The sequence below is a fragment of the Lepidochelys kempii genome, chromosome 5, assembly GCF_965140285.1.
Source record: "Lepidochelys kempii isolate rLepKem1 chromosome 5, rLepKem1.hap1, whole genome shotgun sequence".
NCBI classification, from domain to species: Eukaryota; Metazoa; Chordata; order Testudines; family Cheloniidae; genus Lepidochelys; species Lepidochelys kempii.
Window position 1 is genome coordinate 100,107,650 of NC_136384.1, and position 26,479 is coordinate 100,134,128.

At 40.7% G+C, this 26,479-nt stretch overlaps 1 protein-coding gene across 1 annotated transcript in view; it reads left to right on the plus strand.

The window, feature by feature from the left end:
- PTAR1 (protein prenyltransferase alpha subunit repeat containing 1) overlaps positions 1-26,479 on the plus strand; it is a 183,559-nt gene that overhangs the window by 144,028 nt on the left and 13,052 nt on the right. The gene's annotated exons all lie outside the window — the stretch shown is intronic.

Consider the following 26,479-nt stretch of genomic DNA (forward strand, 5'->3'; position numbering starts at 1 on the left):
TCCATAGTAGCAACTTTTCATGCAATGCAGATGCCCTCCGTTTGGTTTTTGCTCCTGAGTTTTTCCTATGTTTTATCTGCATTAAAGTTGTCTTTAATTTATTAACCTGGCTATTCACATATCCTTCTTTCTGCAATGTTTCTTTTGCTTGTTCTGCTGTGCCTCCCATATACTGGATAAAAAGCTGTGATCCCTATACTGATCTGTGCAAGTTGCTGTATGTAACCTCTTTCAAGCCTGTAGTATTTTCATGTACCTTTACACTCTTTTCTCTGGAGAGAATTCTCAGTCTGTGTGCTAATTTGCCTTCTCCTCTATGACTTTGCACCTCAGATGATACCTCTGATGCAAAGTATTGCTGCATGCTTCCAGACAGTCTACTCTGGCAGTATGCAAGAGAAACTGCAAAAACCTGGTGCCATATCCTCCTCTCTGTTGCGAGACATACAAGGGAGCAAAGAAGACTGACACAGGATGGAAAAGCCCTGGAAGGAACAGTGGGGAAAGTGGTTTCAAACCTGCCACTTCCGCAATAACTTCACACAGCTGGGGCTGTGAGCAGCATTAACTCTTGCTGGGAACTTTCTACTCCATGAAGGCATAAGTGTGGCAAGGCCTTTCCAGGAATAGCCAAGAGATCAGAAGGGCAGGGCAATATATAGTTCCTTTTCCTGTGGATTCTAGGGATCTCTTGAATTTGGCATCTCCACCCCATGCTGTTTCTTCACCCTCCAAAATTCCTCCCCCATAATGAGAGCGTTTACAGGAAAATTTTGAGATCTCTATCTCTCTTGAGATGGCTGGTCTGTGGGATGGTAAGATCTGGCCCTCAGGTTGATCTGCACACTCTCTTTCTGATCTATAAAGACTGGTTGTGCTGTTGGGACTCTTCTCTCATTTCATTCCTTAAAATAGATTTCTAATGTCATATGGATTGATTAGTGTCTTCCCAACATCTGCCAAGAGCAGATGATGTGTTTGTATTTTATTGTGGTGTTACATTAACCGCTTTATATCCAACAATGGATTTTTTATTTGCCTCTAAATTAGCTTAGACTTGTTGCCCAGATTCACACTGAGGCTTGGAACTGTGTTTGAAGCCATTTTCAAATATGGTCCTGGTTGGAACATGGTTTTGTGTTCATAGTTACCATGGATTCAACCATCATGTTGACAGTCTGTGTTGAAACCTGGTATGAGGTTGCATGCAATGTGTCCATATAAATAAAAGTTCTCAACAAAGGAAAATAACAATTTTTAAAGATCAAATAAATGGTTTTAGATTGACATGGAGTATCTTCTCCTTTGATTATTGGGATTACCATTCAGGAAACACAGCTTCACCAGAAATAAATTGATTATCTAGAGATTTTCTTTCTTCACATTGATTGTTATTCATCAGCCTGAGAACCACCAGTAGTTGCAGCGGTCTTTACTTCTGACTGTTTGGGAATAACCAAGACAGGGAACCATCTGCAGTTTCTACTAAATTGAATTTAAACCAGTGCATCAGAGTTTTGCTGTCCTCTTCATGTTCCATCCTTAATAAGTTTTAAGGTCCTGTCTACATTGGGCTTTCAGGTATGTTTAGCTGTCATGCTTATCACATACATTGCCAAACACTTTATCACACAATTTGAACAGCTAGTGTGCATGGAGTCATACAATGTTATGAAAGCTTTTGAAAAATGCTTAATCTCAGATAGGACCCAAATTCTGAGATCCTGCTCACTTTTTACTCAGTCCCTACTCAAGGTCAGAGGCTAAGTAAAAACTGATAAAGAACTTCAGGATTTGGCCCTTAAGACAAGAACACTGGTCTTGTTCATCCTGGCTGGTCAAACAATATTATAACCCTGGCTGGCAACAACTGAGTTTTTACTTCGCTTAAGGAAGATGTTTGCACTAGTTGGTAAATAATGATTCAAAGTCCCACATAGAGTGCCCTGCCCCTACCCTCCCCCCCAAAATCACACAGTGCTATAAAGTAACTGGTCCTGTGTTTAAGCCCCTGCTGATGTATTCTAGGAAATTTCGTGCTTTACTGACCCATGAATTTGGCCTATGTGACTTAGAGACCATTCATTTCTGCCTATATTCTTTGATATTTTTGATACAGTATGCACATTTTTCATAAAGTTGCTTGAGACAATATTGAGAGATTTTTGCTTTAAGCACTCATCTGCTCCTGTCTGATCTACATCTGAATATACAGCCTCTTTGTGACATCCCACTTAGATTATTGAGTTGTGAATTTTTACAACACACAGATTCTGTTTTCATGCAGCTGTTGCCTTAGTAACAAAGAGAAAAGACAGAAAATACTGATAGATGAATGAAAGGAAAAATACTTAAAGAAAGAGCTGAAGTTTTACGAGTGAAATAGTTTTGTCTGATGATGACATAATGGAAATAATTTGATTTTGGCACAGTGCTGCAGAAGTGACAAGAGCCTTTCTCCCCACCGAATGCTGTGTGTGGGTCTGCAGTGCCGGAAGAAGCTTATGCAGTTAGTTCAAAGGTGAGCATGACTATGTTGGATATTGGTGCATTTCTTCAAATGCCTGCCTTTCTCTTTCTATCCTCTGGCATTTGGTACCATGAAAAGGAAAGAAAATGACATCGTTGGAGTGATGGGAATTTCTTACAATTTTTTTTCTTTCTGCCTCAAGATCTGAAAACTGTGGAGAAGTAGGAGGTTGAGTTTTCCTTAGCAGGAAACAAACATCCTGCCCCTCCTCTGTGATTACCGAGGGAAGACTTCTCAATTAATTTCTTTCACATCTTTGTTGTCTGGGATTTTCTGAGACAAGAAGTAGGCTACTGTATATCTGTAAGGAAATTTCCCCTCCTTGCTTTCCCAAAACTACATCAGTAATCCTGAATAAGGATTTAAAAAATTAAAAACATAAGTCAAAGAAAAGATTCTGTATAAAATTTGGGTGAAAAAAATAATGCCTTAATGCATGTAAAATTGTTCTGATGGGATTGTAAGTGTTAATGATTGAAGTAAAAGAAGAGAACAATGTGATGAAGTTCACCGATGGCAGGATTGGGCCAAGTCAGGAACTCCCTAGTTGTATACCAGCTGTGCCACTGGTTCCCACCATATGGCACTGAGCAAGTCATTTGGTGCCTCTTTGTTCCTCTTTTTTCCCCATCTGTAAAATGAGGATAACACCTATATCGTTGGAGGATGCAAGTATTCATTAATTAGTAAATATATTTGAAGTGCTTGCATTATTATCTAAGCTAGTTAAAAGCTGGGGTTCTGTAAGAGTTGAGAGAGATTGTGAATTGTGGGCAGGATGTTGCTTCCACTGACGTCAGCAGTTTTCATGTTGATTTCAGTGGGAGTAGAATGTGTCACGAGTGTGTTCACTAACAGTTGGTGACTGAACCTCATGGTATCCAGGTGGTGTGGCACATCGGTCTATTTTAGGCATCTCTGAGAATGCTCCTCATTAGTCATCCTGTCCAATTGCCAAATGTAAAAATCAATGACTAAAATATTAGATTTGTCTGCAATGCAGCTTAGTAGTCTTCACCAATTCCTAGGTTCAGCTGCAAGTACTCGTGTTGTGTTTTGTGGGTGTTAGTTATGATTTTAATGAGTTCTTCCATGTTCATTATTGGCCAGAGGTTTTTTGGAAGTGATGGGTTTCCCACAGTGCTGTGAAATCAATCAGGTTTAATTTGGTTTTCCCAGTAAGGAATTCAAGTTCAAGGATGCTCTTCCCCTTACTCACAAGAGTTTAAGACTGGACTGTCAGTGTTAGCATTCCTGTTGATCACAACTATCTTAGAGTGATGGAGAGGCATTTTTTAAATGGCCCTGACATGGCCCAAAAAGGCTTTTAGAGATTACAACCAGCACTCCCGGTGCTAACCCACTGGGGGCCCTACACAGGAATATTCCCTCCAAAACATATTATTAGGGGGCCCAAAGCAATTGCTTATTCTGCTCATGCCTAGTGTCAGCTCTGACAACCAGAACCTTGCATTGTATCCTGCAACAAATAAGGAATCAGTGGAGCCTGTGGGATCCTGGCATGATGAATTGCTGTAGCTATTTTCATTGCTTAAGAGGCAGCATAACATCTGCACATTGCATACCTAAAGGTTGATGAGTTACTGTGATGTTCATAATACCCAAATTTCAGTATTGGACATCTATTTCCTGTAATGTTCTTTGAAAAGTAAAAGCAGGCTGTTTTGCAGGCCCCAGGGTCAGTACAGGCTAAAGACCCAATGTCATGTGCATGGAGTGCCTAGAAAGGAAAGGTATAGACTGAGCAGCACTGTTGTGCTTCTTAAGTGTGAAAATACTGACATTGGTTTTGCTGTTCAGGTGTTGTCATGGTAAGTAAGGAGGAAACATCAGAAAGGAATAAAGGAAAAATAGTTTGAGAATCCAACTTGTTACTGAAATTAAAGGGAGACTCTTAGATATCTTAGGGCCAGATGTATTTAATTTGTCTTTCCAGTGCTTCTTCACTGTAAACATCTAATTTAAAAAGAACCCCCTTCTTCTGTCAATGAAGAATTTAAAATACAGCCATTATCTATATAGGGAAAGCTTACAGTGTGTTGTGGTCTACTACGTAGAGCAGCCAGCAGAGCGAGTGCCAGTTAACTAACAAATTGCATCTACAGAGCTGTGCTGGTATTTTTAACATTTTTAACATGTGCTGGATACTTGTGTGCAAACAAAGGAAAGAAAAAAACAGATCTATTTCAGTTTTAGCCCCTTTGCAAATGCAGAATTGGCAGTGTTTGACAAATGAAAAAGGACAATCTACGTTCAATCTCCTACTCCTAAGAACGCTTTCTTGTAGTGTTTTCCCCAAGAAATGAAATTGGGGGGGAGTATTCGAATATACACAGATGGGGGTGAGGGCTGACGAGGGTTGAGACCATGCAGGCAAAGGTAGGGTGTATGGCATCATAGTAAAAACTGAAAAATGTTTCACGACCATTTTATTAAATATATAACTCGTGTTTTAAAATCCTCACAGAAACTAAAGTTGGCTACTCAAGCCTACTGTGAAGCACTTCATCTACATCCTTCTTGTTTTCTTGTAATTTTGAACAACTCTGTTATTGAACTTCTTGAATGCAGTGCATTCATATTTGGTGGCTTCTTGTGTGTCCGTTACTTCCAGTCCTTCATGATATGCTCCCGATCAGGCAGAAGGCGACTTCGTTCAGACCTCAAAATTCTATTCAATAAGGAAAAAGAATGCTCAGCTGTAGCTGTTGTGACTGGGAGTGGCAAGAGATGAATTCCTACTTCTTTCATCCCAGGAAACAGCACAAAGATTGGGTCGAGCCACTAGTGGTGATGAAGAAGAAGAAGTTGAAGTTAAATCTTGGTATGTTTGTCATGTGATACTCCACTCTGGATTCATAATTCTCTATTCTGTCCTGATCACATAGCAGCCTCATTGCTGGTATTACCTCACTCCTCTCAACTGTAGGTGTTTTATAAGATAGGTATCTGTAAAAGCTACGTAGAGGTTGAGTAGAAGCCAGAAATCTGTTGTATTTTTGTAAGAATCAAGTCAGTGTACTTTTTCAGCTGGCTTAACAAACACTTTCTTGTCCTCTTCGCTTAAGGATTCAGTATGAATACCTTTATTAGTCAACTTCAATAGTGAAGTCTTTGCTTCTTCCAGTATGTTTTCAATGGATATCTCTCTGATTTATTGATCCAAGAATAGCTTCTGTTGCTGGACAAAGATCTACTACTGTTGTAGCAGATTCCTGGATGGCATTGTTTAATGTCCCAAGTGGTTTCAACAGTAGACTTACAAGAGAGAGAATGGCAATAGTCTTCTCTGAACTCCGTAGCAAAGTAGTCTGCCAGCTGCACTAGTTAGAGCTGGCCTATCGCCGTAGATACTTTCCAAAGCCAGTAATGATGGTTGCAGTAATTTTAAGACAACAGCCAAGGATCGCTCATGAGAAAAGCCAGCAGGTTTTCCCAGGTTGGACTAATTTGAACTAAAAATATCTTCTCTTTTTTTCCAAGACGTTCAGTTCTTTTGGACTCTTTCTGAAAAAAAGAGTATAACAGCCATTACATTTATGGCTTTTTAATGTCTTTTGAAGATTCTGCAGCTCATATTAGTGCTAGTTGGAGTAGATGGCCTCTGCAGTGTGTATAGAAGAGATTAGAGTTATACTCTTCTCTGAGAGAAATTCGCAGCTCCATCAAATGCACAAGCAGCCATCTGTTTGGGGTTCAGTTTATAAGCATTTAGCTCTTCTAAGATGTCACAGATGCAGCTGGTGTGTCATCTATAACCTGAACATCTAGAATGTGTCTACTAGCCTACAAGATAACATACGCAATGACTTAATATCTGATGCCTATTTAGCCAGGTATTCACATTTTTTGAATGCAGTTTTTAACTTTTTCAACTACTGAGTCTTTCACTGTTGAACCACATGCTTCTAGCCAGTCAGCTGATTTTTTTGCAGAAAGATAATGAGCATTTGCCAGTCTTGTTCAGAACCAGTGTCCAACTTCAGGATTAACAAGTGACAATGCACTTAACATTGGCCTACAGTTTGTAGTGTGTGGTATCTCTTGCTTAAATAGAAGGTATGATGCAACAGCCATGTTGGTTCACATAAACTGTGTTGTCTCTCTAGCATTCTTAACAGCCTCATTAAGTACTTCTAAAATTGGCTTTGACAGTGACTGTTTATAAGGCTTTCTTTATGTCGATGCAGTCCAGAGGCATGGTGTCTTGCAGTCTTTTCATGTAGGTTGTCAGTATTGGCTTGGCTGATCAGTCTGGCAAACCAAGCTCCTCCACATTTACTATATAAATCCATGATATGCCCACATCTTGAATACTGCATGCAGTTCTGGTCACCCCATCTCAAAAAATATATATTGAAATTGGAAAAGGTACAGAGAAGGGCAACAAATATGATTAGGGATATGGAACATAGTGGAGTACAAGTGGAGAGATTAAAAAGAGTGAGACTTTTCAGCTTGGAAAAGAGACAACTCGGAGAAGATATGATAGAGGCCTATAAAATCTTGACTGGTGTGGAGAAAGTGAATAAGGAAATTTTATTTACCCCTTCACTTAACACAAGAACTAGGGGTCACCCAATTAAATTAATAGGCAGCAGGTTTAAAATGAAAGGAAGTATTTCGTCACATAACACATAGTCAAGCCTTGGAACTTTTTGCCAGGGATGTTGTGAAGGCCAAAATTATAGCAGGGTTAAAAAAAGAACTAGATAAATTCATGGAGGTTTGGTCCATCACTGGCTATTAGCTAAGATGAGAAGGGATGCAACACTATGCTCTGAGTGTCCGTAGCCTTTGTTCACTAGGAGCTGGGAGTGGGTGACAAAGTATGAATCACTCGATGATTGCTTGTTCCTTCTGAAGCACCTGGTATTGGCCACTGTCAGAAGACAGGATACTGTGGTAGATGGACCATTGGTCTGATCCAGTATGGTGGTTCTTATATAAAAATTAAATTATAATAAAGTTTAGTACAGAAACTCCCCAAATTAACGACCTCTCGAGACAGCGATGATGTGAGATAACGACCTTGGCAAATAATGCATTTTTAAAATGTTGGTCTATTAGGAAACATATATTTATATATGTTTCTCAGTCACAAATCGAGCATTCTGGAGTGAAGTCAAAATATAGTCCAACAAACAAATATTCTTTTAATCCGTTATTCTCTTCTCCCTCCACTGCACCCCACTCATAGTTGTTGTCCTCGGTCAGTGGAGACCCAGAGTACAGAGATGCTTTTGTGACCAGTTCGGTCACAGAGACTGCCTTGGGACTGTCACCTGATGTGCTGAAATTACCTTTGAGACCATTTTCCCTGCCAGCTTGGGACTCCAGAACCCTGCCTTGTTGAGCCAGACACGCTAGCCTGCTGCAACACCAACTCAGGGTCTGGACCATGCTCGCAAAGCTGCAGACTTTAACTAAAAACAGCTCAGCAGGTTACCTCTCCAGCACATGTCCTTTGAGACCCCAGCCTCCATTCTTCCTGGGCTGGCCTACATGTACACAGGAAGGTTTGCAAGTAAACAGAGCCCTTTACAGTTCATTGATTCTGAAGCACCCCTAATGGCTTCCACTGAATATGTTTACATCAGTAATACAAGTCTATATCATATTCTCCTGACTCCAGACATAGAAATAATATATGCAAACACACTCAGTAGAGTATAAGCTTTGTAATGATACCTTACAAGAGATTTTTTGCATAAAGCATATTCCACTTACATCATATTCACATTCATAAGCATATTTGCATAAGGCATATGGAGTGCAATGTCACAGCTTTCACATAAGTTCACCTCCCACCCTGAGTGCTGGGGGAGGAGAAGGCACCTTGCTCATTCTTCCAGCACCCCGCCACTTGCTCTGGCCATTCGCTCTGGCTGTTGTTGTTCATTGTGCCACCATTCACTCCACCGCTCCATCCCCAGTGGCCCTGCAATGTCACCTTCTGCAGCCATTTGCCACGGTGACCTCTGCGAGTCGGTCTCTCGAAGTTCCACTGCGCTTTCAGTGATTTCAGCTCTCAGTGGGGGTCCCTCACTGCTAGTGCAGGCTGGGCTGTCTCTTCCACAGAAAAATTGTCCCGCAGTAGGTCTAAGCTCTTAGACCAGATGATCCGTGATTTCAGCTCCAGTGGTCACTTAAACTAAAAGACTCTCTATGGAGCCTATCAGCTCTATCTTTTAACAGGGGAGAGTGGCAGGTCAAATAGTACCTGTGCCTCTTAGGCAGAGCCCACACCACCAAGCAAAACACCTTTCTCTCTTTCTCCACTAGGATCTGGCATCTGAACCTCCTGCTTAGGGAGTGCAGTTCAGTTGAGGGTGACCAGTGCATAATTTGTAATGAAAGAGATGCCAGGGCTCAAGCAAGTCTGTTACTTGCATAACTGATGTGGGAAGCCCAGAGGCTCCAGGGCTATGAACTGCCAAGCCTAGAGGTGCTGGGGCTCAGCCCTGGCAATCCCTAGCACAAATTAACCACTGAGGGAGACCCCCTCATTCCAGCAGGCTAAGCACAGTTCTGCTGCCCTTTACTCATGAAATAAAGATAACATTTCATGACCCCCATATTCAATACTAAAGTGATTGGTAACCCAACACTTGGCCAACACAGTTCTGTCCGCTGGATACCTAGGTAGAGTAGGTGTGTTTATGTAAACACAGTCTGGTCCTGAAGCCTTTCCATCCACCCCCTGGCTCATCACTAGCTGTCAAGGGAGAGCTCACTCAGGCCTTGCTTACAAATCATAATTTGAAATTATTAGGTTGGCCAATATAGCCAAAACAAATGCGCCGACATTGTCATAAACAACAGCTTTATGAGGAAACTAGTCTTTGTTCATACTTTTCAAACCCATTATGTTTTCTCAGGTACAAGTATTTTATCATATACTGCATATGCTATTAAATGTTTTATTTATTAAGCTATTTATTATTAATGCTAATTTATTAAGCATTTTAATGTTTCAATTTCAATTCAAATTTCCAACCAATGACTAAATTGGCAACTGCGTGTAATGGTTGACCACTGGGGGGGGTATTGGGGAAATTCAGGAGGGGTGTAGGGAAATCCCTGCCTGTGAGTGTAGTGCTTACTGTCCATTAATTGTCTCACTGTGAGGAAGCACTGTGTGGTGGTGGTGGGGTGTGTGTGTGTGTTATTTGTTTTGCCGTAGCCTAGTTCTAGGCCACGGATTCTTTGTGTCAGGGGCTCTACAAACACTCCACAAAGAGACAATACCTGTCTTGAGGGACTTACAGTCCATGCTTGCTGCTAAAAGTTTTAAGGATCAGACCCTTTAAAAAGGGCAAATTACAAACAATGTAGGGTCATATGCATGTACTGTGAAAGAATTTTCTAACACACAGTTATTTCTAAAACATTTCCTCCAATAGTTCAAAGGCAGTTATTACCATGGAGAACTAGGGGCCTGATTCTTCAAACTTCTGCATGCCTAGTCCTGTAGAAAGGTCTGCAGCAGTATTCAGTACCAAAGCCAAGCAATTTACGTCTTCTAAAAAGGAAGCTGGTTTTGAATATTCTAAACACACAAATGTGTCTTAAAATTTTCCTAAAGAGTGAGAAGCACTTAGGTTTCCCATGTTCAGCTTTCTCAGTAGAAGCCTAACTATGGGCTGGATCCAACGCCCATTGAGCTCAAGAACTTTTTGGGTGAGGCTGTTTTCAACAGTGAAGGTAATTTGTCCATATCTGACCAAGGGGTGTGATAAATTCTCTATCATGTGGAGTCTTGCACTCAAAACTGGATTTTTTTCTAAAAAATATGCTCTTGTTCAACATGGGCTCAATGCAGGAATTACTGGGTAAAATTCTTTGTCCTGTATTATGTGGAAGGTCAGACTAGATGACTGTAATGGTCCCTTCTGGCCTTAAAATCTCTGTGTGCATACATGCACACTAAAGCTTACCTTTCAGTTAATAAGAGCTTTCAGCTCAAAAGGTAATTTTGTTCATAAAGTAAATAATGAAAGTGCCTTCTCAACCATAAATAAAGTATTATGCTGGCACAGTTCTAATAAAAAGAACCTGTTAATGCTGTGGCCCCTTTTGAATGTGATTAATGGAATATTGCAGGCTTCTGGCTGGAAAATACTGAAGGCAATGAAAGAAATATAATTAGAGTTGGAAGGATTCAGTTAACAATTTCAACAGACACAAAAACATGTCTGCCTCAAATATTATTTATTTTTTTCTTCCTGTCTTATTTCTGTAAATGTCAATTATGGACATCCTTTTTCATTGGTTCTGGACTGCAGAAGGAAATAGTCAGTTGCTAATATTGGGTGCACATTATCCAATCTTCCTTGTAAGCCTAGCTTTTCCATACTGCTGGATTGCTCATAAATTATCAAAATCGAAAAGTCTCTGCTTAGTGTATGTGGCTGAAGTAGCAGGAGTGTTCCCAGGTCATGACTGTTGTGCGTTAACAGAGCAGTGTAGGATAGTGGGGAAGTCTCTGAAACATCTGCCTGCCACATTGGGCTACATTTTCAAAATACAAACTCTATTTGTTTTATTTTGAGCTCAAAAATTGCACAAGCAACTCTTGTACGTGTACAAATTGTGTCCTGGTTGCCCTTCGAAAATTTGGCTCACTGTCTAGTTCTAACAGTTGCCCTTTTACGCTCATAAGCGTGACACTTACAGAAAAGACTTGCAGAATTTAATAAGGAATGGTAACCTTTCTACAGAAATTTTAAACCAAACAATAGTATTCGAGAGCAGGGATATAATCTCTAGTCAATTCTCTAGGTTGGTTAAAGAGCCATAGAAAATACATAATTCCTTACTACATTCATAGCTTTTTGGAGCAGCTTCTATAGAAACCTATTTAATTTCTGTAGAAACCTCTTAATGGTATCCCTGTATAAATTGAAGAGCAGTTTTCCATAGGGCATACATCACATCCCCATTAATTTTGCCTTAAAATTAAAAAATAAAAGAGTAGGTGCTTTAATACACTGGAAGAAGACTGAGAGGTGGAATCAGATGAAAGAATTTTTATAAAGTCACACTTGGACAAAGGTTAAATGTTTAAAAGAGAGGGTGAATGGTAGATTTGCATATAATACAGAGAAGAGGCCAGACATGGCTTTTCATGTAGGTTTAAATGCCACTAGAGAATACAAATTTAAAGTTTCAACAGTGTTTAAGTTTAGAGACTGAAAGAAAGGAGGCATGGTACAAAGGACGATCCTTTCTTGGAAAAAGAACAAAAAGAGAAGTGAAATGTCTTAAATTTACCATTCTCTAGTTCCATAATATCCGTTTCATCTAGACTCAATGGAACCTTGTTAAGAGGCTTCTTCTTTTTCTCTTTATGAAACATAATAAAGCAAAGTAATTAAGATTTTCAGTTCCTGGAGGGAAAAAAGGGGTCATGGGTTTCTTTTAAAATGTTTGCTTATTAATAGGGCCCACCAAATGCACGGTCCATTTTGGTCAATTTCATGGTCGTAGGATTTTTAAAATAATAAATTTCATGATTTCAGCTATTTAAATCTGAAATCTCATGGTGTTGTAATTATAGGGGTCCTGATCCTAAAAGGAGTTGTGGGTCACAAGGTTATTGTTAGGGGGATATTGTTGTGGTACAGCTATCCTTACTTCTGTGCTGCTGCTGGGGACAGCGCTGCCTTCAGGCAGAGCCGCCGCAAGCAGCAGTGCAGAAGTAAGGATGGCATGGTATGGTGTTGCTACTTCTGTGCTGCTGCCTGCAGAGCTGGGCCCTTGGCCAGCAGCTACCGCTCTCCGGCCACCCAGCTCTGAAGGCAGCACAGAAGTAAGGGTGGCAATACTGCAATTCCCCCCCCACAATAACCATTGAACCCCTCCCCTTACAACTGACCCCTCTGTAACTGCCTTTTGAGTCAGGACTCCCAATTTGAAAAATGCTGATCTTCCCCGTGAAACCCCTATAGTATTGGGGAAAAGCACACAAAAGACCAGATTTCACGGTCTGTGACGTGTTTTTCATAGCCCTACATGGTAGGGCCCTACTCATTAATAATTGTTGAGGATCTGTGAAAGTAGCTATTGATTCTGAACCTTTCTGCAACCAAAAAAACAGGAAAAAGGTAAACAATTATCGTCTTTAAATTATTTAAATATGTAGGTATTAATGTTAAATAGTAAAGCATTTCAAGGTTATATTATTCAACATTTAAGTTCACACTTGAAATATATTTTGCCTTATAACTATCCACCTCAAGGTTTAGTAAAAATTAAAAATTGTTATAAAGGTGTTTTTATAATGCACATTGTCCTGCTAACAGAAATTAAAGATCGTGACATAGAGAGAAGGGAAAATATTACTTCTGCAAATTTGTGTCTAATTTTCTGTCCACTGCCACGCCTATGTTTCTTTCAGAATTTCATAATTTGGAGAGGTAGCTACTTCTGTGTGTACCTTGATCATATTTAGGCTTGGCAGACTGTTATTTCATAGTTTTGGTTTTTTTAAATAATTTTGATGGATAATATTGTTTGTTCTTAAACTTTTAAAAAGTTGAAATCTATTTAGATTTTCAGAGTTGTGTAAAATTATTAAAACTAGCCTGGACAAAACCTAGGAACATGTCTTGCAGGAAAGAATCCTGCATTTTCAGGGAGATGACCTTATAAACCTTTTTTGTCTCAGGATAAAAAACAAACAAACCCTGCAGCAACGAGTCTCAGAGCCTTGGTCAACTGACTCAGGCTCCCGCTGTGAGGCTGAAAATGGCAGGCAATAATTATTTAATGACAATAGACATTGAGATTCAAAAAGTGAAAGCTTTATAACCATCAAAACACAAATTGTCAGCATCACATGTCAAAATATACAAAGAAAAGATCCTTAAATCAAACTCTAATAAGATCTCAAGCAGCATTTTTCTTACTATGCCTATCTGTGAATTTCTTTTATCATCAATGGAAATATTTTTCATCAGTTTGTGTGTGCCCATTTACCAACATTGACCAACTAAAAATCAGATTCTTCCAAGCCTAATCATATTCAACAATCTCCTATTTGCTTAAGCTAAAATTTCGTGATACTTCTATCTATGTATGTGCACATCCAGTTAAATCCTGACACACTGGACAAGATCTTCAGATGATATGTGGGGGGTGGGGAATAGGTGAATTTCTGTCATTTGATTCTGGGGTTCAATTGGCTCCTAGCACAAGTTAGAGCTGCCAGAGGCTTCTCTAACATTAGGGTTACCATATGTCTGTATTTTCCCGGACATGTCTGGCTTTTTGGTTCTTAAATCGCCGTCTGGGAGGAATTTTTAAATGTTTAAAAACGTACAGGATTTTGCCATTATTATTTTTCCCCAAAGAAGAAAGAGAGTGAATGTTGATCATTCGAGGGAGTGCCCGCTTTTTCCCCCTAGCTCCCAGTGCTTGCGCTGTGAAACAGCTGTTTCGCGCGGCTGGGAGGGAGGGGGAAGAGGAGGAACGCGGGCTCAGGGGAGGAGGTGGGACCAGGGTGGGGATTTGGGGAAGAGGCCCGAGGGGGCAGAGTTGGGGCGGGGACTTTGGTGAAGGGGTTGGAATGGGGGCGGGGAAGGGGTGGAGTTGGGGCGGGGCCGGGGGGGCGCGAGCAAATTAACCTGTCAGATCAGAGGGAGGGGCTATCTGCTTTTGAAGAAACTGTGGTATCTATGTGATGAATCTGGTGCCCTGACTGTGCACAGCACGTTCAGTAATACCGTTCAGTTCTGTTATAAGCTGCAAATGTGGAAAATGCCAGTCTTCATTAAGGTTTTAGTTTCAGAGAGAGAACAGATTTGGTGTTTAGCTGTGTCTGAGCAACCAATTCCACCAACAGAAAATCGACTGGTTTTTGTATTGAAAAAGAGATCTGGATCAAGAACCTCCTTATTGCGAGAGAAAGATGATGTACCCATCTATTGGCTTCCGTCCTTGTTTGAAGAACTGTCTCCTCTCCTAATCAGTTCTGAAAATGAACCTGTTTATGTGCCTTTCACCTGTGGAATTACACTCAGGATGCTGAAATTAATTGTTAGTAAACCACTGAGGGAAAATCCTATTGTTTGGTGCCTGGGTCAAGCAAAAATGTGGTACATGAAGGTGAAACAAGATTGCCGCTGCTGACCTGCAGTTGAAAATCCTAGGTGCACTGGTGGCTGGTGCATCGCATCTGATGCTGCAAATGACAGCTATGCTGCCAGATTGTGGCAGAAATGGATGAAGTGCGTTTTCAGCTGCTAATTTCTTTCCTGACCACTTCATATGGCTTATAGTGGGTGTGTTCTCCCCAAAGCTGAGAATGGGGTGTAACTGTCATTTAGTAGGGGAGATCAGGTCCATTTTAAGTGTTTGGTTAGTCACATGAACCAGTTAGCACATCTGGGGTTTCTAATGGAGACGGAGTCAGCAGCTTGTCCTTGAGATGGAAGAGGTTATAGAAGATTGATCTGCAGATCCACTTAGACCTGGATTGGTGTATCTGAAATAAAGAAATAACAGCTAAAATTCGACTATAAAATACAGCAATAAGAGTAGCGGGAGAGACTATAAAGAGGAGCTAGACGTTGTAACTTCCTTTTAGTCTGATCTTCTCCCTTCCCCCTTTTTTGCATATAGTGTTTTGTTCCCCATTCTTTGTTCCTTCCGGGGGGGGGGGGGGGCCCCGGCGGGCACTAAGAGTGAGAGTTTATGTAGGCAGAATCAGATCTTCCCAACAATGCTGAATTCTAGAAAGCTTGGAGTTTGAAGCTACTGTAAAGTAGTTATTAAAACACGATTTTTATCAATCTAATTTTGTTGTTAGTTGGGCTTTTAATGGAGAGATTTTGTTCATGAACATATTGAGCTACATAAAGAGACTGAGGCTCCAGTTCAGAGTTCTAATCTTTTCTCTTCAAGGGTTAAAAATATCTAAACATAAATGCTCTCATTTGCCTATGTTGTTTCAGTGGATGAGAGATGCTCAGACCTTTGAGTCTTATTGGCACTGAAGTGAGAGAGAAATCGTATAGTGTTAAAACCTGGGTCTCGGCAACATAAATCCAAGCATATGTCAGATCCTTGAAAAGGAGCTCTAGCTGTGACAACAAGGAAATGTTACTTTTGTTGTTTGAAGGGTGAGGGAGAAAGGGAAGGAACTGATTTTTGTCCCTAATCAGTTTCTTTCCCTTATACTTTTATTTTCCACACTCCTACATACATATCCCTTTCAGGGCTTTCTAGAAAGAGTCATTCTCAAAAACACCGTTTTTGCTAATGTGCTTAAATGTAAACATAATTAAAATAAGAGTGGCTGGACTTTTATTTTGAGGTGCTTGTTTTTCTGGGCTTTAAGCAAGTCCTTGAAATGGGCTTTATTTTGTTTTTTTTTTAATATTCTTTATGTTGAGTGTCTTTAAGAGTTTGGGCTTGTTTTATGGCTTGGATAAGTGCAGTCACATATGTATAAGTACATAGATTAAGGTTATATTGTGTTGTAAAGTCTTTTTCTGTAGATCTGAGTATTAGAATTTCCGGGCAATAGGACATTTTAACTATTTACTAAAACACAAAAGATAAAGAAGTTCTATATTTGTCTTTTCTTAATTGGCTTCATCAGAATAATTCAAGAATAACTCCACTCTAATTAGTGGCATTAAATCAGTGTTAAACTGGTGTGAGAGGAGAATTAGATCTTAATTGCCTTATAATCGTCTGAATCCTTGTGATATCCCCTCTTATTAAACTTAGTATGAAGTCCGCATGCTCAACCAATATCCTAAAAGAGGTGTTCTTTTACAGAATGTCTGACCCAGAGTGTATCAAGGAAATGTATTGGTGTTTCAATGTTCCTGTCTTCTAAGGCTTTCCTAACAGGGTCAGTTTCACTCCTTTTTGCCTGTGTTCCTGAATTTAAGTTTTGGGAAAGCTAAGACTCAGTCGCATTTTGTACAGAAGGTATCACTTGCCTAACAACTGCTAAAATTATTTCGTTGTCACAAGTTTTGTCTCTGACAAAATAAAAATGAATTCCTGAACTCCTCCTTAAGGTTCTTTTAACCCTGCATTGCATGTTTGCTCTCCTTCATTCACATGTTGGTATATTTGATTGTCTACTCTGTACCCAATTGCAAAATGTAAGGTACTCAGCCTTCAAAGAATGGCATTGAGCCACTTATTCCATTCAACCCAGGGACCCTGATCAGTCTAATATTGTAATTTTCCACTCTACTACTCACCTGCTGAAGTTCTTTCTTACATATTTTGGCAGAGCTTTCTTTGCTTATGGACTTGGTCTTAGCAGCATCCAGAGGGCTATCTGTCTTTGTCACTTATGACACCAGATTATCACATTCTGTATCTAGTACAGATTGTGGTGTGGATGCTGTCAAGGTTTGCATGTTTTTGAGAGAATGTCCTTAAAACTAACTGTATTCTGGTGCCTCCTGCACTTGGTTAGTCACCAGTGGAGGAAGGTGTTTTTAAAGAAACCAACTGGCCTGTGTTGTTTATGGAGAAATTCCTTTTTTATAGTGCTTTAGCCAGGTTGTCTATTCAGATGTTACTTTTCATCTTGGAGGATTGTTTTATTTCCCTTGCTGAGAGAGTACTCCTGGGAGACATGCTTTCCCTCTGGCTGTTGGCAAATAGAACTGGTCAAAAATGAGACACTGTGTGTGTGTATTTTTTCCCTAACGCTATTTACTGATTTAGGGTTTCCCTTCTCCGTGTAATTTTGTTAAAGGTACAGAATTGGGAGAACTGAATGGCTCAGGGGTTTGATAATAGAACGTAGAGTTTCTCATAGATTCGTCACTGGATGAATTGTAGTCCAGTTCAGTTGTGACCAAAAATCATTGCTGGATGATGACTGTTCAATGGTAGACATGGATGCAGTTGGCAGAGTCTCTGTCCAAGTGGACAGATGACCAAATAAGTCTGCCTCCACTTTTGATGCTAACCGAAGTCTTATGGGTAGATTTGGAAGAAAAACTTAGAATGGAGATAGGAGACAGTTCTTAGTATCACTCCAGATCAGGGTTGATGTACACGGTTGGGTCAGCATGAAGAAAACTACATAGGTGTGGCGTGCACTTTTCCTGTAGAAACAGGACTTTGCTGTCCAGGGCTTTCACTAAAACACCTTTCACCCGACCGTTAATGTCACCTAAATGAAAGTGGAGAGTTTCTTTTAGAATCGCTTAGAGCTCAGTGTTCTCCAGCATATTATTTATGTGGAGAGGCATGGGGGTGAAGAAATTACAATTTTAACCAATATGAATGTATGTGGTGGTTGTATTTCATTATTATTAATATATGGAGGCACTATCCTTTGCATACAGTGGTCACCATTAAAAAGTCTGCATTTTTCCAATGACAGGCTACCAATAACTGAGCAGCTACTAGCAGATGAGAGATTAATTCTTCCTTTCCTGTAACCATTTCTACTAGGAAGCCCCAAGAGGATTACCAAAGAATCATTTGATAATAAATATCCAACAGTTTGTGATATTTGGTTATGGATTGCATCTTAGTACTCTCTAATGACTGGACGTGTCCGCCATGTATGTATAAAATCTTCTCTTTCAACACAAATTCTCCGACATTTATCCTGACTGATGTGAGGTACTATTGAAACAGTGTGTTAAAGAAATTTTCTTTTATTGTAAGGTTGTCTGGTCCTCTTTTTTTCCAGATCAAACCCCATTTCACTGTGGTAATTTGTTTATCCACGTCCTTTTCCCGGCGTGTCATATATCATAGAATCATAGACTATTAGGGTTGGAAGAGACCTCAGGAGGTCATCTAGTCTAACCCCCTGTTCAAAGCAGGACCAACACCAACTAAATCATCCCAGCCAATGCTTTGTCAAGCCAGGCCTTAAAAACCTCTAAGGATGGAGATTCCACCACCTCCCTAGGTAACCAGTTCCAGTGCTTCACCACCCTCCTAGTGAAACTGTGTTTCCTAATATCCAACCTAGACTTCCCCCACTGCAACTTGAGACCATTGCTTCTTGTTCTGTCATCTGCCACCACTGAGAACAACCTAGCTCCATCCTCTTTGGAACCCTGTTTCAGGTAGCTGAAGGCTGATATCAAATCCCCCCTAATTCTTCTCTTCTGCAGACTAAATAACCCTAGTTCCCTCAGCCTCTCCTCGTAAATCATGTGCCCCAGCCCCCTAATAATTTTCGTTGGCCTCCGTTGGACTCTCTCCAATTTGTCCATATCCCTTCTGTAGTGGGGGGACCAAAACTGGACGCAGTACTCCAGGTGTGGCCTCACCAGTGCCGAATAGAGGGGAATAATCACTTCCCTCGATCTGTTGGCCGTGCTGCTACTAATGCAGCCCAATCTGCCGTTGGCCTTCTTGACAGAGAGGGCACACTGCTGACTCATATCCAGCTTCTTATCCACTGTAATCCCAGGTCCTTTCCTGCAGAACTGCTGCTTAACCAGTCGGTCCCCAGTCTGTAGCGGTGCATGGGATTCTTCCTTCCTAAGTGCAAGACTCTGCACTTGTCCTTGTTGAACCTCATCAGATTTCTTTTGGCCCAATCCTCCAATTTGTCTAGATCACTCTGGACCCTATCCCTACCCTCCAGCTTATCTACCTCTCCCCCCAGTTTAGTGTCATCTGCGAACTTGCTGAGGGTGCAATTAATCCCATCATCCAGATCATTGATAAAGATGTTGAACAAAACTGGCCCCAGGACCGACCCCTGGGACACTCCGCTTGATTGAGTGTCATTGTTCAATACCCGTTGAGCCCTGGACATCGAGCCATTGTTCACTACCCGTTGAGCCCGACAATCTAGCCAGCTTTCTATCAACCTTATAGTCCATTCATCCAATCCATACTTTTTTAACTTGCTGGCAAGAATACTGTGGGAGACCGTATCTAAAGCTTTGCTAAAGTCAAGATATATCACATCCACTGCTTTCCCGCTATTTTGGACGCTATTTTGTTAGGAAAGCTATCTGCAAAGATTGATGTAAATTCATTATAATTGTTTTGTCTTCTAATTGGCCAGATGCCATTGCTTCTGTTAAGGTTAGCTTGCTGTGTAAAGCAAGTTTGCTAGAAAGTTGAGAAACAGAGTGTCTGACTTGAAAGTACTGGTACTAAGAGAGAGTGGGCCAATTAAAGTTAGTTTTGATCTCCAGAAAAGCTTCTTTACTGAATAGCTGACCAACCATGAGTATTCCATAGCTCTCCCAATCTTTGAAGCTCTCTGGTTTGTGATTTGGGTTAAGATCTGGATTGTTTGCAGTGGGTATTGTTGGTGAGGGAAAAGAACTGACCGTATCTCTAGTTCTATCCCAAATGCATAGAGTAGTCTTTGCTAAAGGATGTGCGTAAATTTCTGGAGGGCATGATTTTTTTTTTTTTTAAAATCATCCGTGGTCGTCTAGCAGTGTTTACACTGGTTTCAGAGTACCAGCCGTGTTAGTCTGTATTCGCAAAAAGAAAAGGAGTACTTGTGGCACCTTAGAGACTAACCAATCTATTTGAGCATGAGCTTTCGTGAGCTACAGCTCACTTCATCGGATGCATACCGTGGAAACTGCAGCAGACATTATATACACACAGAGATCATGAAACAATACCTCCTCCCACCCCACTGTCCTGCTGGTAATAGCTTATCTAAAGTGATCATCAAGTTGGGCCATTTCCAGCACAAATCCAGGTTTTCTCACCCTCCACCCCCCCACACACAAACTCACTCTCCTGCTGGTAATAGCCCATCCAAAGTGACAACTCTCTTCACAATGTGCATGATAATCAAGGTGGGCCATTTCCTGTACAAATCCAGGTTCTCTCACCCCCTCACCCCCCTCCAAAAACCACACACACAAACTCACTATCCTGCTGGTAATAGCTCACCAAAGCAATTTTCTTGTTCAATAAAGACCCAGTGTTTGGCTGGGTTATATCCACTACTGCTTTGAGCTGGCTGGCTTGATAGTACCATAGAATATTTTGAACAGGTAGTCCGCGCTGTTTAATGGATCTGTACAAAGTATCTGCTCTCACTCTCTTGGTCTGTGTTTATTCGTTATAATTTCTAACAACATCTCCTGTATTCCTTCCAGGATTTTATCTGGGATAATCACACAAAGATTTTGAAATAAGAAAGACATGATTGTCAAGAATATTTGTTTTGACTGTGGCTATTCTTCCCAACCAAATATTGCTTACCTCCCCCAGCACGCCACATCTTTTTTTCATTTGCTGAATTAGTGATTTGACACTTAAATCATAGAACTCTTCTAGGCTGTTTGAGATTTGAATTCCCAGGTATCTTTATGGAATTTGTCACTCATTTTGTATCCAGATGTTTTCTGGAGGAGTGACTTTTCAGAGTCTGGCAAAGCTAGCATTTCACATTTGGCATAATTTAGTGCAAATCCAGATGCTTTCCCAAAGTCTTGGATTTCTTTACAAATTAATTTTAGGGAAATATCTGATTTAGATGAAAATAATAGTATGTCATCTGCATATAATGCTATTTTCTGATGTGTTCCTGAAAGTTTTATTCTTTTGATGAATCCATTCTTCCTCTTGCAAAAGGCTCCATGACTAGTGCAAAAAGTAAAGGAGACAATGGACATCCCAGCCTGCGTAATTCAGAAAGGGGAGATTTAACCCCACTAATTTGTACAGCTGCTTTTGGGCTGGTGTGAAGCGCGGTTATCCATTTAAGGAACAGGGGGCCAAAGTCCATATGGGACAGGACGAGAAACCGAAAGCTATGCTCTATTCTATCAAAGGTTTTCTCTGCGCCTATTAACAACAAGAGAAATTGAGCTTTTTTTTTTATCTGAATGATTCCAATTACTCTCCAAATATTGTCTGACATTTGTCTATCCTTAATGAATTCGGTTTGATCTGAATTTATATAAGCTGAGAGCGTAGACTGTAATCAGCTAGCTAGTGTTTTTGCTAAAATACTGTCAACACAGATATGGGCCTGTAGGAACTGCTCAATGTAAGGTTTTTTCCATCTTTAGGGGGGAACAATAGTAGTAGCTTCTTTCATAGATTATGGAAGTTCCTCCCCTACTAGATAGCGTTGACGGAACCTCTCAAGGGACTCACTGATACCTCCTTAAAATTCAGTTGAAAAGCCATCGGATGCTAGAGTTTTACCACTTTTCATACCTCCTATTGCCTCTAGGATTTCTTCTTCTGTTATTTCTTTATCTAAAGTTTCTTTATCAGTTCTGCTTATCTTTGGCCAGTCTGCTCCTTCCACATATTTCTGAATAACTTCAGAGCTTTCAGAATCTGAGGTAGAGAGAGATTTTTGTAATAAGTAGCAAAAGTAGCACATACTTCATTAGGGCATGTATCTTTTGCTGATTATTTTTAATTGGTGGAATAGTACATAGCTCTTGAATCTCTTTAAGCTTTCAAACCAATAGCCTATCACTTTAAGCTCCTTTTTCCTAAAACTTCTGCTTTGTTACTTGTAAGGGCTTTTTCGGTGGCGTTTGTTATCAACATGTTCAACTTCCTCTCTAATATTAGTTAATTGTCGATATTTTTTCTGATCCTGTATTATCTCCTGTTCTAGTTCTATTTATTCTTGAGCTTTCTTTTTTCAATTGAGAGGCTCTGCTCATCAACTTACCCCCAAATACTGCTTTCCCTGCCTTCTAGAGAAGTTTGTCTATATCATTGAACTGTAAGTAATGAATAATGTCTGTCTTAACTGCTGCAACCCACCTGGTCTTTGTCTTGGAGAAGGAAGCGGTGGTTCTACGAGTGCTTGTTCGTGTCCATTCCATGTTAGGAGTGTGTTTTCACCACGTGCACCAGTGCTGGAAGTTTTTCCCTCAGTGGATCTGTAGGGGACCAGCTCTGGCACCCTCTGGAGTGGTGTGCATATGCGCTGGTATAAGGGGCAACCCCCTTTCCCCTTTCAGTTCCTTCTTACCACCAGTGACGGTGCGGGACTATCTCCTTGCTTCGGCAAGTGCTCCTACCCAGTAGTTCTTCCTATCGTTCATCAAAGTTGCTTGAAGTGTCTGGGGGAAACCCACATTAGCAATAAGTGTCACATCTGCAAGAGCTTGAAGCCAAGAACTAAAAAGGAGCTGGTTATAAGACCAAGAGTTCTCCTCATGGAGTTGGCCCTCGCACTGGTCTCCGAGTGCAGAGATGGGACTCTGCTCTGAGCACAGTGACATCGGTTCGAAATGCACTTCTGGCACTGGCCTCCCGAAGCTGATCCCAGTCCCCTGTACCTGCTGAAAAGCAAAGGAAGTACACCGGGAGAGGGCATTCCCCGTCTGGAGAGCAGCATAGGGCTGTGCAAGACAGTACATCTCCGGAGCCCAACCAGGCACCTCCATTGCTGGCTAAGTTATCCAGCCCTCGTTGGGACCCACCAACCACTTTGGGTAGTGGCAAAGGTCCCTGGAACCTGGAGGTGCCATCCATGCCGGAGGCCTTCCAGACTGCAAAAGACATCATGTCTTTGCCAGTGCCACTGACATGCCATCAAGACACAGTCATCTCTAGAGGGAAGCCTGCACTGGGGTTCATGCACTGGGGTTGATGTCGAAGCAGTGATCCCTGGGGATGCACTTCCGATCTGCCCATACCGATCTGAGTTCCTGGCACCAGACTCTTGGCACCAGTCCCCCGAGGTGTGGCATTGCTCTTCCCATGGTCAGCGCAGAGCCGTAGCACGCTGCCAGTCTCTGGAATCATTGCACCAGTCGCCGGAGCGGGAGCATCATTCTTCAGGGTAACGAAGTCCACCAGGACCACGATGCCGATCCCCGGGACCTCGAGACCGGTCACCTGGTGCTGAGAAGCAGATCACCAGACTCATGGCACCGATCTTTGGGATCCCAGAGCTCTAGGTATACCATTGCCACTCTGCCAAGCTCTGTGTTCCTTCTCAGGACGAAGTTGCGTTGAAGATAATGAAAGAAACATGTCTGAACATGCAGGATCTTCAGGTTGGTAAACTTTTTTTATTTCATACTTCTTTCTTAAGGCCTGCCTGTCTGTCTTCTGGGCTATTCATGAATTCTCATGTTTGAGCAAAATATATAGTTGTTACTCTATGGTACTATCATTTTAGATGCAGTTGTGATTAAAAAATAAATAGCTGAAATAGGCAGATCTTCCTTTTACAATTTCACCTTTAAAGTATTGTTGAGTGTCAGCGAATGCAGTGAGTAATACTAAATGAGCAGTATGGTAATAATTAAATAACTGCATTGACTTATTTTGTTTAAGAGAATCCATCCTCAACATACAGGATTCTGAAGATTATCCACCTTGAAGATCACCATCAATTTCTATAGTTTTAGAGTTATCTGCCAAGGATCATGTTTCAGTCACATCATGTATCTCACATAACCACAGTATATCTATCACCTGTATCAAAAAGAAAAAAAACCCTCCATCATCCAGAAACAACCATAGATAAGTTTGTGATAAGAAAAACTGATGAAAAACTGTCTGGTTTTGTTAATGCCACAAACTTTCTTTTCCATATGATTGAGAACCCACACTTCATTTACATGGGTCAGTCATTAAGACCGGGATACAGTCCACCCAACAGAGCAGATGCTGCAGGCAAATTGCTGGATAAAGTATATGAAAGAGAAATTGAGCAGTGTGCAAAAGGTCTAGAGGGTGAAATTGTTAACCAGAGTCTTGATGGGTGGAGCAATGTCCACAATGATCCTGTTGTATGTGCTTGTGTGACAACATCTTCCTTGTAGAAAAACTGATACATCAGGAAATGCACACAGAGCAGAACAGTTCCAAGAAGTAGCAGTAAAAGTTATAGCAAACTGTGAAAAAAAATTCAAATGTCTAGTACGCAGCTTGGTCACAGACAATGCTCCAAATGTATCCAAGATGAGAAGAAAGTATTTAGAAGAGAGTCCCAAGCTAACAACATATGGTTGCAATGCTCATTTGATGCACCTCCTAGCCAAAAACTTCAGTGTTCCAGAAATAAAGGCTAAGGTTGTTGAAATTGCAAAATATGTCTGTAACAACCACTTTGCAGCAGCTGCTCTGAAAAAAGTGGGAGGAACCAAGCTAACTCTTCCACAAGACATGCGATGGAACTCAGTAGTGGACTGTTTTGAGCATTGTATCAAGAACTGGCCTAATCTGATGACAGTTTGTGAACAAAATCATGAAAAAATAGATGGCTCTGTCACAGCCAGAGTTCTCAACATTGGGCTTAAGAGAAATGCTGAACTCATGCTGAGTACCCTGAAGCCTATTTCTGTAGCCTTGAACAAAATGCAGGGAAATAGCGGTTTTATTGCTGATGCTGTTGAAATTTGGAAGGAACTGAGTGAGATCTTAAAAAGAGAAATATGCAGTGACAGAGTTAAATTACAAGCATTAAGAAAACAAATGGGACAGGCACTATCTCCAGCTCATTTTCTTGCAAATATTCTCAATACTCGGTACCAAGGTCAAACCTTAATTGCTGACGAAGAGGAGTTGGCTATGACATGGACATCCAACAATCATTCCTCCATATTGCCAACTATAATAAAGTTCAGAGCTAAGAGTGAACCATACAAGAAATATATGTTTGCTGATGATGTTTTAAAGAAAGTCACACCAGTGTGGTGGAAGTCACTTAAGCACTTGGATTCAGAGACTGTTGAAGTGATAATCTCACTTTTAACAGCAGTACCTTCATCTGCCAGTGTAGAAAGAATATTTTCTTCCTTTGGACTAATTCATTCCAAATTGAGAAATCGTTTGGGACTTGAAAAAACAGGAAAGAGCTGGTTTTTCTTTTCCAGATTATTGACAAACAGGAAAATGAAGGTGAAGACAACGGAGTTAGCTGCAGAAGCCAATATTTTAAGTTTCTCGTGTTGACCTGGCTGACGTAGTCAATTTAATTTTTTTGTTTTGTTTTTTGTTTTTAAATTTCATTTAACTATTTTAGTTAAAACAATTTTAGCAAAAACAAATTTGATTTTAAAAAACTTGTATATTTAACTAAATTCAGAAATTCATAAGCTTGTTTTGTTAAAATGTTATATGTTTGCTGTTGAAAAAAAAAATCCAGAATACATAATGTTGTTGTTTTAGTTAAATAAAACCAATTTAAATGTCTGTCTGATGATGTTCTCCTCCTAATACAGCATGGCAAGAGAATCCTCCAAATATTAATGCTTAACCTGTTGAATTGGAGATATTGGGAGGTGAACTGATTTCATAAATATCTGCTTCAATTACCTTTGGTAAATGAAATAACCAAACAAGTATTCATTTTCTGATATAGCTGTAAAACAAATCTGAAAAGTTTTCAAAACAAATCACTGTTTAAAAATGTACAGTGTGTAACTTCTAAAAATGAAACCTACATCTATCTCTGAGTTGTGAAGAATATGTATTAAGGTTATAACGGTCAACAAGAATGCACTCTTATGTAGAAATCCGCGATTAAATTGAGTCTTCCTGACTAGTGATTTAAATCAATTTGATTTAAATGAAATCCACCCTGCCGCATATCAATGTAAGGGAGCTCAGGGTCATCCATTTGGCTTGCGAAGTGTACCTCCTGCAACTATCCCATCAGGTGGGACACACAATATGGCTTCTGTAGTCTATGTCAACAGGTAAGGAGGAGCATGGTCCTCAGCCCTCTGTCTGGAAGCCCTCCGGCTGTGGGAATTCTGTATCCTGCACGCCATACATATCAAGGCTCTACATCTCCCTGGTGTCCGAAACACGCTGGCGGATCGCCTCAGCAGGTCATTCTGTTCTCCCCACGAGTGGTCCCTCCACTTAGAGGTCCCCAGAATGATCTTCCAGAGGTGGGGAACGACCCAAGTTGACCTCTTTGCCACCAGACGGAACAAGAAGTGCCACTGGTTCTGCTCCCTCCAGAGGCTTGACAGTGGATCGCTCTCCGATGCTTTTCTC